This window comes from Schistocerca nitens, chromosome 11 (genome assembly GCF_023898315.1).
Source record: "Schistocerca nitens isolate TAMUIC-IGC-003100 chromosome 11, iqSchNite1.1, whole genome shotgun sequence".
Lineage (NCBI taxonomy): Eukaryota > Metazoa > Arthropoda > Insecta > Orthoptera > Acrididae > Schistocerca > Schistocerca nitens.
Window position 1 is genome coordinate 171,091,115 of NC_064624.1, and position 13,966 is coordinate 171,105,080.

The 13,966-nt window shown below is 48.2% G+C and overlaps 1 protein-coding gene across 5 annotated transcripts in view; it reads left to right on the forward strand.

Annotated features, from left to right (window-relative positions):
- Positions 1 to 13,966, forward strand: part of LOC126213087 (serine/threonine-protein kinase OSR1) — a 587,751-nt gene that overhangs the window by 304,013 nt on the left and 269,772 nt on the right. The window lies entirely within an intron of this gene.

A 13,966-nucleotide genomic window follows, 5' to 3' on the forward strand; every position in this document is an offset into this window, starting at 1 on the left:
CCAAGTTAAGGGATTTGTCGCGAGAAATGAGAATACATTTAACCCGCCTGGCGTACTGGAACTAACGAACGCAGCTTCGCCACACGTTAGTGGCTAACCCTGGCGGGACACGGAACGGCGGGTCGTAAAAGAAGAGGAGAAAATGTGGCACTTCGATAGCTCCCTGGATTCTGTTGTTGCTCGACTCTTCATCAACGTAGCGGATGGCAGTTCCAGCACTGAACTGTATTTCTCGGATTCATATAGAGTTCTACCTTCAGAGGCTTCAATACGTAACTACAGGGCTATTATAAATGGCTCAAATGGCTCTCAGCACTATGGGACTTAACTTCTAAGGTCATCAGTCCCCTAGAACTTAGAACTACTTAAACCTAACTAACCTAAGGACATCACACACATCCATGCCCGAGGCAGGATTCGAACCTGCGACCGTAGCGGTCGCGTGGTTCCAGACTGTAACGCCTAGAACCTCTCGGCCACACCGTCCGGCCACTGCAATATCACCCAAATACTACTGATGTAGGGCCAAGTTAAGGGATTTGTCGCGAGAAATGAGAATACATTTAACCCGCCTGGCGTACTGGAACTAACGAACGCAGCTTCGCCACACGTTAGTGGCTAACCCTGGCGGGACACGGAACGGCGGGTCGTAAAAGAAGAGGAGAAAATGTGGCACTTCGATAGCTCCCTGGATTCTGTTGTTGCTCGACTCTTCATCAACGTAGCGGATGGCAGTTCCAGCACTGAACTGTATTTCTCGGATTCATATAGAGTTCTACCTTCAGAGGCTTCAATACGTAACTACAGGGCTATTATAAATGGCTCAAATGGCTCTCAGCACTATGGGACTTAACTTCTAAGGTCATCAGTCCCCTAGAACTTAGAACTACTTAAACCTAACTAACCTAAGGACATCACACACATCCATGCCCGAGGCAGGATTCGAACCTGCGACCGTAGCGGTCGCGTGGTTCCAGACTGTAACGCCTAGAACCTCTCGGCCACACCGTCCGGCCACTGCAATATCACCCAAATACTACTGATGTAGGGCCAAGTTAAGGGATTTGTCGCGAGAAATGAGAATACATTTAACCCGCCTGGCGTACTGGAACTAACGAACGCAGCTTCGCCACACGTTAGTGGCTAACCCTGGCGGGACACGGAACGGCGGGTCGTAAAAGAAGAGGAGAAAATGTGGCACTTCGATAGCTCCCTGGATTCTGTTGTTGCTCGACTCTTCATCAACGTAGCGGATGGCAGTTCCAGCACTGAACTGTATTTCTCGGATTCATATAGAGTTCTACCTTCAGAGGCTTCAATACGTAACTACAGGGCTATTATAAATGGCTCAAATGGCTCCCAGCACTATGGGACTTAACTTCTAAGGTCATCAGTCCCCTAGAACTTAGAACTACTTAAACCTAACTAACCTAAGGACATCACACACATCCATGCCCGAGGCAGGATTCGAACCTGCGACCGTAGCGGTCGCGTGGTTCCAGACTGTAACGCCTAGAACCTCTCGGCCACACCGTCCGGCCACTGCAATATCACCCAAATACTACTGATGTAGGGCCAAGTTAAGGGATTTGTCGCGAGAAATGAGAATACATTTAACCCGCCTGGCGTACTGGAACTAACGAACGCAGCTTCGCCACACGTTAGTGGCTAACCCTGGCGGGACACGGAACGGCGGGTCGTAAAAGAAGAGGAGAAAATGTGGCACTTCGATAGCTCCCTGGATTCTGTTGTTGCTCGACTCTTCATCAACGTAGCGGATGGCAGTTCCAGCACTGAACTGTATTTCTCGGATTCATATAGAGTTCTACCTTCAGAGGCTTCAATACGTAACTACAGGGCTATTATAAATGGCTCAAATGGCTCCCAGCACTATGGGACTTAACTTCTAAGGTCATCAGTCCCCTAGAACTTAGAACTACTTAAACCTAACTAACCTAAGGACATCACACACATCCATGCCCGAGGCAGGATTCGAACCTGCGACCGTAGCGGTCGCGTGGTTCCAGACTGTAACGCCTAGAACCTCTCGGCCACACCGTCCGGCCACTGCAATATCACCCAAATACTACTGATGTAGGGCCAAGTTAAGGGATTTGTCGCGAGAAATGAGAATACATTTAACCCGCCTGGCGTACTGGAACTAACGAACGCAGCTTCGCCACACGTTAGTGGCTAACCCTGGCGGGACACGGAACGGCGGGTCGTAAAAGAAGAGGAGAAAATGTGGCACTTCGATAGCTCCCTGGATTCTGTTGTTGCTCGACTCTTCATCAACGTAGCGGATGGCAGTTCCAGCACTGAACTGTATTTCTCGGATTCATATAGAGTTCTACCTTCAGAGGCTTCAATACGTAACTACAGGGCTATTATAAATGGCTCAAATGGCTCTCAGCACTATGGGACTTAACTTCTAAGGTCATCAGTCCCCTAGAACTTAGAACTACTTAAACCTAACTAACCTAAGGACATCACACACATCCATGCCCGAGGCAGGATTCGAACCTGCGACCGTAGCGGTCGCGTGGTTCCAGACTGTAACGCCTAGAACCTCTCGGCCACACCGTCCGGCCACTGCAATATCACCCAAATACTACTGATGTAGGGCCAAGTTAAGGGATTTGTCGCGAGAAATGAGAATACATTTAACCCGCCTGGCGTACTGGAACTAACGAACGCAGCTTCGCCACACGTTAGTGGCTAACCCTGGCGGGACACGGAACGGCGGGTCGTAAAAGAAGAGGAGAAAATGTGGCACTTCGATAGCTCCCTGGATTCTGTTGTTGCTCGACTCTTCATCAACGTAGCGGATGGCAGTTCCAGCACTGAACTGTATTTCTCGGATTCATATAGAGTTCTACCTTCAGAGGCTTCAATACGTAACTACAGGGCTATTATAAATGGCTCAAATGGCTCTCAGCACTATGGGACTTAACTTCTAAGGTCATCAGTCCCCTAGAACTTAGAACTACTTAAACCTAACTAACCTAAGGACATCACACACATCCATGCCCGAGGCAGGATTCGAACCTGCGACCGTAGCGGTCGCGTGGTTCCAGACTGTAACGCCTAGAACCTCTCGGCCACACCGTCCGGCCACTGCAATATCACCCAAATACTACTGATGTAGGGCCAAGTTAAGGGATTTGTCGCGAGAAATGAGAATACATTTAACCCGCCTGGCGTACTGGAACTAACGAACGCAGCTTCGCCACACGTTAGTGGCTAACCCTGGCGGGACACGGAACGGCGGGTCGTAAAAGAAGAGGAGAAAATGTGGCACTTCGATAGCTCCCTGGATTCTGTTGTTGCTCGACTCTTCATCAACGTAGCGGATGGCAGTTCCAGCACTGAACTGTATTTCTCGGATTCATATAGAGTTCTACCTTCAGAGGCTTCAATACGTAACTACAGGGCTATTATAAATGGCTCAAATGGCTCCCAGCACTATGGGACTTAACTTCTAAGGTCATCAGTCCCCTAGAACTTAGAACTACTTAAACCTAACTAACCTAAGGACATCACACACATCCATGCCCGAGGCAGGATTCGAACCTGCGACCGTAGCGGTCGCGTGGTTCCAGACTGTAACGCCTAGAACCTCTCGGCCACACCGTCCGGCCACTGCAATATCACCCAAATACTACTGATGTAGGGCCAAGTTAAGGGATTTGTCGCGAGAAATGAGAATACATTTAACCCGCCTGGCGTACTGGAACTAACGAACGCAGCTTCGCCACACGTTAGTGGCTAACCCTGGCGGGACACGGAACGGCGGGTCGTAAAAGAAGAGGAGAAAATGTGGCACTTCGATAGCTCCCTGGATTCTGTTGTTGCTCGACTCTTCATCAACGTAGCGGATGGCAGTTCCAGCACTGAACTGTATTTCTCGGATTCATATAGAGTTCTACCTTCAGAGGCTTCAATACGTAACTACAGGGCTATTATAAATGGCTCAAATGGCTCTCAGCACTATGGGACTTAACTTCTAAGGTCATCAGTCCCCTAGAACTTAGAACTACTTAAACCTAACTAACCTAAGGACATCACACACATCCATGCCCGAGGCAGGATTCGAACCTGCGACCGTAGCGGTCGCGTGGTTCCAGACTGTAACGCCTAGAACCTCTCGGCCACACCGTCCGGCCACTGCAATATCACCCAAATACTACTGATGTAGGGCCAAGTTAAGGGATTTGTCGCGAGAAATGAGAATACATTTAACCCGCCTGGCGTACTGGAACTAACGAACGCAGCTTCGCCACACGTTAGTGGCTAACCCTGGCGGGACACGGAACGGCGGGTCGTAAAAGAAGAGGAGAAAATGTGGCACTTCGATAGCTCCCTGGATTCTGTTGTTGCTCGACTCTTCATCAACGTAGCGGATGGCAGTTCCAGCACTGAACTGTATTTCTCGGATTCATATAGAGTTCTACCTTCAGAGGCTTCAATACGTAACTACAGGGCTATTATAAATGGCTCAAATGGCTCCCAGCACTATGGGACTTAACTTCTAAGGTCATCATTCCCCTAGAACTTAGAACTACTTAAACCTAACTAACCTAAGGACATCACACACATCCATGCCCGAGGCAGGATTCGAACCTGCGACCGTAGCGGTCGCGTGGTTCCAGACTGTAACGCCTAGAACCTCTCGGCCACACCGTCCGGCCACTGCAATATCACCCAAATACTACTGATGTAGGGCCAAGTTAAGGGATTTGTCGCGAGAAATGAGAATACATTTAACCCGCCTGGCGTACTGGAACTAACGAACGCAGCTTCGCCACACGTTAGTGGCTAACCCTGGCGGGACACGGAACGGCGGGTCGTAAAAGAAGAGGAGAAAATGTGGCACTTCGATAGCTCCCTGGATTCTGTTGTTGCTCGACTCTTCATCAACGTAGCGGATGGCAGTTCCAGCACTGAACTGTATTTCTCGGATTCATATAGAGTTCTACCTTCAGAGGCTTCAATACGTAACTACAGGGCTATTATAAATGGCTCAAATGGCTCTCAGCACTATGGGACTTAACTTCTAAGGTCATCAGTCCCCTAGAACTTAGAACTACTTAAACCTAACTAACCTAAGGACATCACACACATCCATGCCCGAGGCAGGATTCGAACCTGCGACCGTAGCGGTCGCGTGGTTCCAGACTGTAACGCCTAGAACCTCTCGGCCACACCGTCCGGCCACTGCAATATCACCCAAATACTACTGATGTAGGGCCAAGTTAAGGGATTTGTCGCGAGAAATGAGAATACATTTAACCCGCCTGGCGTACTGGAACTAACGAACGCAGCTTCGCCACACGTTAGTGGCTAACCCTGGCGGGACACGGAACGGCGGGTCGTAAAAGAAGAGGAGAAAATGTGGCACTTCGATAGCTCCCTGGATTCTGTTGTTGCTCGACTCTTCATCAACGTAGCGGATGGCAGTTCCAGCACTGAACTGTATTTCTCGGATTCATATAGAGTTCTACCTTCAGAGGCTTCAATACGTAACTACAGGGCTATTATAAATGGCTCAAATGGCTCTCAGCACTATGGGACTTAACTTCTAAGGTCATCAGTCCCCTAGAACTTAGAACTACTTAAACCTAACTAACCTAAGGACATCACACACATCCATGCCCGAGGCAGGATTCGAACCTGCGACCGTAGCGGTCGCGTGGTTCCAGACTGTAACGCCTAGAACCTCTCGGCCACACCGTCCGGCCACTGCAATATCACCCAAATACTACTGATGTAGGGCCAAGTTAAGGGATTTGTCGCGAGAAATGAGAATACATTTAACCCGCCTGGCGTACTGGAACTAACGAACGCAGCTTCGCCACACGTTAGTGGCTAACCCTGGCGGGACACGGAACGGCGGGTCGTAAAAGAAGAGGAGAAAATGTGGCACTTCGATAGCTCCCTGGATTCTGTTGTTGCTCGACTCTTCATCAACGTAGCGGATGGCAGTTCCAGCACTGAACTGTATTTCTCGGATTCATATAGAGTTCAACCTTTAGACGCTTCAATACATAACTACAGGGCTATTATAAATGGCTCAAATGGCTCTGAGCACTATGGGACTTAACTTCTAAGGTCATCAGTCCCCTAGAACTTAGAACTACTTAAACCTAACTAACCTAACGACATCACACACATCCATGCCCGAGGCAGGATTCGAACCCGCGACCGTAGCGGTCGCGCGGTCCCAGACTGTAGCGCCTAGAACCGCTCGGCCACCCCGGCGGGCCTATTATAAATGATTGAAGCGATTTCATAAATTCACTGTAGCTCCATTCATTGACATATGGTCACGACACACTACAGATACGTAGAAAAACTCATAAAGTTTTGTTCGGCTGAAGCCGCACTTCAGGTTTCAGCCGCCAGAGCGCTCGAGAGCGCAGTGAGACAAAATGGCGACAGGAGCCGAGAAAGCGTATGTCGTGCTTGAAATGCACTCACATCAGTCAGTCATAACAGTGCAACGACACTTCAGGACGAAGTTCGACAAAGATCCACCAACTGCTAACTCCATTCGGCGATGGTATGCGCAGTTTAAAGCTTCTGGATGCGTCTGTAAGGGGAAATCAACGGGTCGGCTCGCAGTGAGCGAAGAAACGGTTGAACGCGTGCGGGCAAGTTTCACGCGTAGCCCGCGGAAGTCGACGAATAAAGCGAGCAGGGAGCTAAACGTACCACAGCCGACGGTTTGGAAAATCTTACGGAAAAGGCTAAAGCAGAAGCCTTACCGTTTACAATTGCTACAAGCCCTGACACCCGATGACAAAGTCAAACGCTTTGAATTTTCGGCGCTGTTGCAACAGCTCGTGAAAGATGATGCGTTCAGTGCGAAACTTGTTTTCAGTGATGAAGCAACATTTTTTCTTAATGGTGAAGTGAACAGACACAATGTGCGAATCTGGGCGGTAGAGAATCCTCACGCATTCGTGCAGCAAATTCGCAATTCACCAAAAGTTAACGTGTTTTGTGCAATCTCACGGTTTAACGTTTACGGCCCCTTTTTCTTCTGTGAAAAAGACGTTACAGGACACGTGTATCTGGACATGCTGGAAAATTGGCTCATGCCACAACTGGAGACCGACAGCGCCGACTTCATCTTTCAACAGGATGGTGCTCCATCGCACTTCCATCACGATGTTCGGCATTTCTTAAACAGGAGATTGGAAAAACGATGGATCGGTCGTGGTGGAGATCACGATCAGCAATTCGTGTCATGGCCTCCACGCTCTCCCGACTTAACCCCATGCGATTTCTTTCTGTGGGGTTATGTGAAAGATTCAGTGTTTAAACCTCCTCTACCGAGAAACGTGCCAGAACTGCGAGCTCGCATCGACGATGCTTTCGGACTCATTGATGGGGACATGCTGCGCCGAGTGTGGGAGGAACTCGATTATCGGCTTGATGTCTGCCGAATCACTAAAGGGGCACATATCGAACATTTGTGAATGCCTAAAAAAACTTTTTGAGTTTTTGTATGTGTGTGCAAAGCATTGTGAAAATATCTCAAATAATAAAGTTATTGTAGAGCTGTGAAATCGCTTCAATCATTTGTAATATCCCTGTATACGGTCAAATCCCGTCACAAAACGCCTTAGAATCATACATAGCTCGAGCTGAAAAATTCCGAGTTTAAGTTGGAAATTTTCCACACTCTTGTTTTTAATTGCAAAACTGTGGTATCTGAGAAGGAGAGCATGTTACACTCTTCGTCTAGTTGCAATAATTTTCCCGTCAATTACTTCATTCTGTTCAAAAATTAAATGCCGTTCGACGCTGTATTGTTTCTCTGTTCGTCTCTGTTCACGCCTTACATGCAGCTACAAACATAACTGACAAACTGCCTATTGGCTTCTGTCTCGGGTTCTTCGGCCGACGTTCATCTAATGACTTTTCTGACGTTTCGCCAGCACGAGTGGCTGGCATTGTCAAAGCTTCACCCTCCATTGCCGGTGGTGAACTGGAGCCGAGCTCGCGGCCGCAGACTGCATGTACCTGTCGCGCCAACGTCCGAGGGCTTCTCCGCGGTCATTTCCGGTGCGGTTCTCCTCTTGCTACCTGCGACGGTCGTTCGCTGCAGTACGGGAAGCCAGGATCCGTTTACCTTAAGGCTTTCCTCTTTCTTGTTCAAACTGTTCGCGTGTTTTTGTATTTCTACAGCTTCTCTGAACAAGCGCGTGTGATAGTGCTTCTCTACAGCCAGAACTTCCGTGTCGGCGAATTTTATCACGTGGTCGGTCTCATTCAGTGCGTGCTCTGCCACGGCCGATTTCTCCACCTGCCCCAACCTGCAATGTCGCTTATGCTCTTCGATCGTGGTGTTAATGGATCGTCCAGTCATTCCGACATAAACTTTTCCGCATATTCCCGACCTTGCAAGTGGGTCTCTTTTCTCCTTCGCCGATCTCAGACACTCTTTGATCTTCCTTGTCGGTTTGAAAATCGTCTTTACGCCATGTTTGTGCAATATAGGGCCGAATCTGTCCGTCACTCTGGGAACGTATGGCAGAAAGGCCGTACCCGACATTTCTTTTTCTGGTTCCTTACTTCGCCGAGTGTTGGGCTCTGTTACACTTCTAATGTAATTTGTGGAGTACCCATTGCTCCTCAGAACGGTTTCCAGGTGTTGCATTTCTCGTGTGAGTTGTTGCGGCTCACATATTCGTCCTGCTCTCGTTACGAGCGTACTAATCATGCCTCTTTTCTGGCTCGGGTGGTGGTTTGACAGTTTGTGCAGGTATCGGTCTGTGTGTGTCGGTTTTCGATACACGCTGTGTCCCAGGTTTTCGCCGTCCCTTGTGACCAGGACATCTAGAAATGGCAGTTTCTTGTCCTTTTCTACTTCCATTTACCATGGAAGTAGAAAAGGACAAGAAACTGCCATTTCTAGATGTCCTAGATGTCTAGATGTCTAGAAATGGCAGTTTCTTGTCCTTTTCTACTTCCATTTACCATGGAAGTAGAAAAGGACAAGAAACTGCCATTTCTAGATGTCCTGGTCACAAGGGACGGCGAAAACCTGGGACACAGCGTGTATCGAAAACCGACACACACAGACCGATACCTGCACAAACTGTCAAACCACCACCCGAGCCAGAAAAGAGGCATGATTAGTACGCTCGTAACGAGAGCAGGACGAATATGTGAGCCGCAACAACTCACACGAGAAATGCAACACCTGGAAACCGTTCTGAGGAGCAATGGGTACTCCACAAATTACATTAGAAGTGTAACAGAGCCCAACACTCGGCGAAGTAAGGAACCAGAAAAAGAAATGTCGGGTACGGCCTTTCTGCCATACGTTCCCAGAGTGACGGACAGATTCGGCCCTATATTGCACAAACATGGCGTAAAGACGATTTTCAAACCGACAAGGAAGATCAAAGAGTGTCTGAGATCGGCGAAGGAGAAAAGAGACCCACTTGCAAGGTCGGGAATATGCGGAAAAGTTTATGTCGGAATGACTGGACGATCCATTAACACCACGATCGAAGAGCATAAGCGACATTGCAGGTTGGGGCAGGTGGAGAAATCGGCCGTGGCAGAGCACGCACTGAATGAGACCGACCACGTGATAAAATTCGCCGACACGGAAGTTCTGGCTGTAGAGAAGCACTATCACACGCGCTTGTTCAGAGAAGCTGTAGAAATACAAAAACACGCGAACAGTTTGAACAAGAAAGAGGAAAGCCTTAAGGTAAACGGATCCTGGCTTCCCGTACTGCAGCGAACGACCGTCGCAGGTAGCAAGAGGAGAACCGCACCGGAAATGACCGCGGAGAAGCCCTCGGACGTTGGCGCGACAGGTACATGCAGTCTGCGGCCGCGAGCTCGGCTCCAGTTCACCACCGGCAATGGAGGGTGAAGCTTTGACAATGCCAGCCACTCGTGCTGGCGAAACGTCAGAAAAATCATTAGATGAACGTCGGCCGAAGAACCCGAGACAGAAGCCAATAGGCAGTTTGTCAACAAGTGGCCACGAAAGCCTCAACAATTTTGTACAAACATAACTGCCTGTTAACTGGAACAGCTGGTTGATTTTCTTGCTCCGTAGTTAAATGCGCCGGTGAATCTGTTGCCCCGCTCGGACGATGTGCGCGCGACACTCAGCTTATACCGTATCCCTATTGTCCTGCTTGCCTGTACTCGGGACAGTTTGGTTTCCGTTGCGCGAGGAACGAAATCCAATGTACACTACCGGCCATTAAAATTGCTACACCAAGAATAAATGCAGATGATAAACGGGTATTCATTGTACAAATATATTATACTAGAACTGACATGTGATTACATTTTCACGCAATTTGGGTACATAGATCTTGAGAAATCAGTAGCCAGAACAACCACCTCTGGCCGTAATAACGCCTATACGCCTGGGCATTGAGTCAAACACAGCTTGGATGGCGTGTACAGGTACAGCTGCCCGTGCAGCTTCAACACGATACCACAGTTCATCGAGAGTAGTGACTGGCGTATTGTGACGAGCCAGTTGCTCGGCCACCATTGACCAGACGTTTTCAATTGGTGAGAGATCTGGAGAATGTGCTGGCCAGGGCAGCAGTCGAACATTTTCTGTATCCAGAAAGGGCCGTACAGGACCTGCAACATGCGGTCGCGCATTATCCTGCTGAAAGTAGGGTTTCGCAGGGATCGAACGGAGAGTAGAGCCACGGGTTGTAACACATCTGAAATGTAACGTCCACTGTTCAAATTGCCGTCAATCCGAACAAGAGTTGATCGAGACGTGTAACCAATGGCACCCCATGCCATCACGCCGGGTGATACGCCTGTATGGCGATGATGAATACACGCTTCCAATGTGCGTTCACCGCGATGTCGCCAAACACGGGTGCGACCATCACGATGCTGTAAACAGAACCTGGATTCATCCGAAAAAGCGACGTTTTGCCATTCGTGCACCCAGGTTCGTCGTCGAGTACACCATCGCAGGCGGTCCTGTCTGTGATGCAGCGTCAAGGGTAACCGCAGCCACGGTCTCCGAGCTGATAGTCCGTGCTGCTGCAAACGTCGTCGAACTGTTCGTGCAGATGGTTGCTGTCTTGCAAACGTCCCCATCTGTTGACTCAGGGATCGAGACGTGGCTGCACGATCCGTTACAGCCGTGCGGATAAGATGCCTGTCATCTCGACTGCTAGTGATACGAGGCCGTTGGGATCGAGCACGGCGTTCCGTATTACCCTCCTGAACCCACCGATTCCATATTCTGCTAACAGTCATTGGATCTCGACCAACGCGAGCAGCAATGTCGCGATACGGTAAATCGCAATCGATATAGGCTACAATCCGACCTTTATCAAAGTGGTAAAAGTGATGGTACGCATTTCTCCTCCTAACACGAGGCATCACAACAACGTTTCACCAGGCAACGCCGGTCAACTGCTGTTTGTGTATGAGAAATCGGTTGGAAACTTTCCTCATGTCAGCGCGTTGTAGGTGTCGCCACCGGCGCCAACCTTGTGTTAATGCTCTGAAAAGCAAATCATTTGCATATCACAGCATCTTCTTCCTGTCGGTTAAATTTCACGTCTGTAGCACGTGATCTTCGTGGTGTAGCAATTTTAATGGCCAGTAGTGTACATTTCCGCTGTTTGTTAAGCGAAACTTCACCACCAGGCCTGAGGTTTTAATCTGTTACTTATTCACTGCAAAGTGTATTCGCAACACATTTTGCAGACGGTATACACGTATTGGTATATAGCTGCAAAATTATTTCGTTGTGTGGGACATATGAGAGCAGATGTGACGTCATAAACACTGAGACGCCTCAAAAGTTAGCTTGTTTGAAACGGAGCAGTTTTATACACGGGAATAAAGTTCTTTAAGGTATAGGAAATGGAGATTGGACGTTACTGGTTGAACTCCTAACTTTCCAGAAACACCGATTTCTCCAGACGTTCGAATCGGTTGAGCGAAGATCGTGTTCCAAAGATTCGTGTTTAAAAACATTCAACTGCCGCATTCGTAGGGCAGTTTAGCGGGAGCCGACACGGTAGCTCAGCGTGTTCGGTCAGAGGGTAATGTGCCCTCTGTAATTAAAAAAACTGAGTTAACAAATCAACAACGAATTTAAATGTATGTCGTACGACGTCCGCCCCGAGCAGATTAAACGAACTAAAGCGAACAAAATGAAAATTATAAAAAAAATGGCGGCTATCTGCTCTTTCTCTATGAACGATAATTTTGTGGACTAATGTTTAGGGCAACGTACACGACAGGTTCAATCGAATACTGTATTCGTCGTTACAATAAACCTAATGTAAACATTACAGCTTGTATTGTTTTGTGTTTACGGGAAAAATGGTTCAAATGGCTCTGAGCACTATGGGACTCAACTGCTGAGGTCATTAGTCCCCTAGAACTTAGAACTAGTTAAACCTAACTAACCTAAGGACATCACAAACATCCATGCCCGAGGCAGGATTCGAACCTGCGACCGTAGCGGTCCTGCGGTTCCAGACTGCAGCGCCTTTAACCGCACGGCCACTTCGGCCGGCTGTTTACTGGAATCTCATTGGATATCGTTTCACGTGGAGTGGAAGCCAAGCTGTCTCGAGTACACTCAAGTACGATAACAGAGATACGTTTTACGCTATGCCTTCCGCTTACATCGTCTGAGCGATAATACGCGACAACAGCTTTACCGGCGCATTCGACTAGGAAGCAAAAACTCAACCAGCTGGTCCAACTAACCTGCGGCGATGTGAAAAGTTGCAGTTAAGACGTAAAAAAGAGACAAGCAGAGAAACAGTGTAGTGTCGAATGTCATTTAATTTTTGAACAGAACGAAATAATATTCGGCAAAAGTCCGGTAATACTGCACGCTTCTTACAAGGGAACCTCCCCATCGCACCCCCCTCAGATTTAGTTATAAGTTGGCACAGTGGACAGGCCTTGAAAAACCGAACACAGATCAATTGAGAAAACAGGAAGAAGTTGTGTGGAACTGTGAAAAAATAAGCAAAGTATACAAACTGAGTAGTCCATGGGCCACATAGGCAACATCAAGGAGGACGGAAGCTCAGCAGTGCCGTGGTCCCGTGGTAGCGTGAGCAGCTGCAGAACGAGAAGTCCTTGGTTCAAATCTTACATCGAGTGAAAACTTTAATTTTTTATTTTCAGTTTATGTGACAAACTCTTATGTTTTCATCACTTTTTTGGGAGTGATTATCACATCCACAAGCAAACCTAAATCGGGTAAGGTAGAAGAATCTTTTTACCCATTCGCCAAGTGTACAAGTTAGGTGGGTCGACAACATATTCCTGTCATGTGACGCACATGCCGTCACCAGTGTCGTATAGAATATATCAGACGTGTTTTCCTGTGGAGGAATCGGTTGACCTATGACCTTGCGACCAAATGTTTTCGGTTCCGATTGGAGAGGCACGTCATTTCGTCTACTAATCGCACGGTTTTGCGATGCGGTCGCAAAACACAGACACTAAACTTATTACAGTGAACAGAGACGTCAATGAACGAACGGACAGATAATAACTATGCAAAAATAAAGAAAGTAAAATTTTCACTCGTGGGAAGACTTGAACCAAGGACTTCTCATTCTGTAGCTGCTCACGCTACCACGGGACCACGGCACTGCTGAGCTTACGTCCTCCTTGATGTTGCCTATGTGGCCCATGGACTACTCAGTTTGTATATTTTGCTTATTTTTTCACAGTTCCACGCAACTTCTTCCTGTTTTCTCAATTGATCTGTGTTCGGTTTATCAAGACCTATCCACTGTGTCAAGTTATAACTAAATCTGAGGGGGGTGCGATGGGGAGGTTCCCTTGTTAGGGGACAAGACGGAAAGTCTAACACGCTCTCGTCATGCGCGCCGGCTATGGGGAAGCGCCGGGGTTCCAGCGCCCACATATACATTCTTGTGGACGCGCTGCACGCACAAAATTTTTA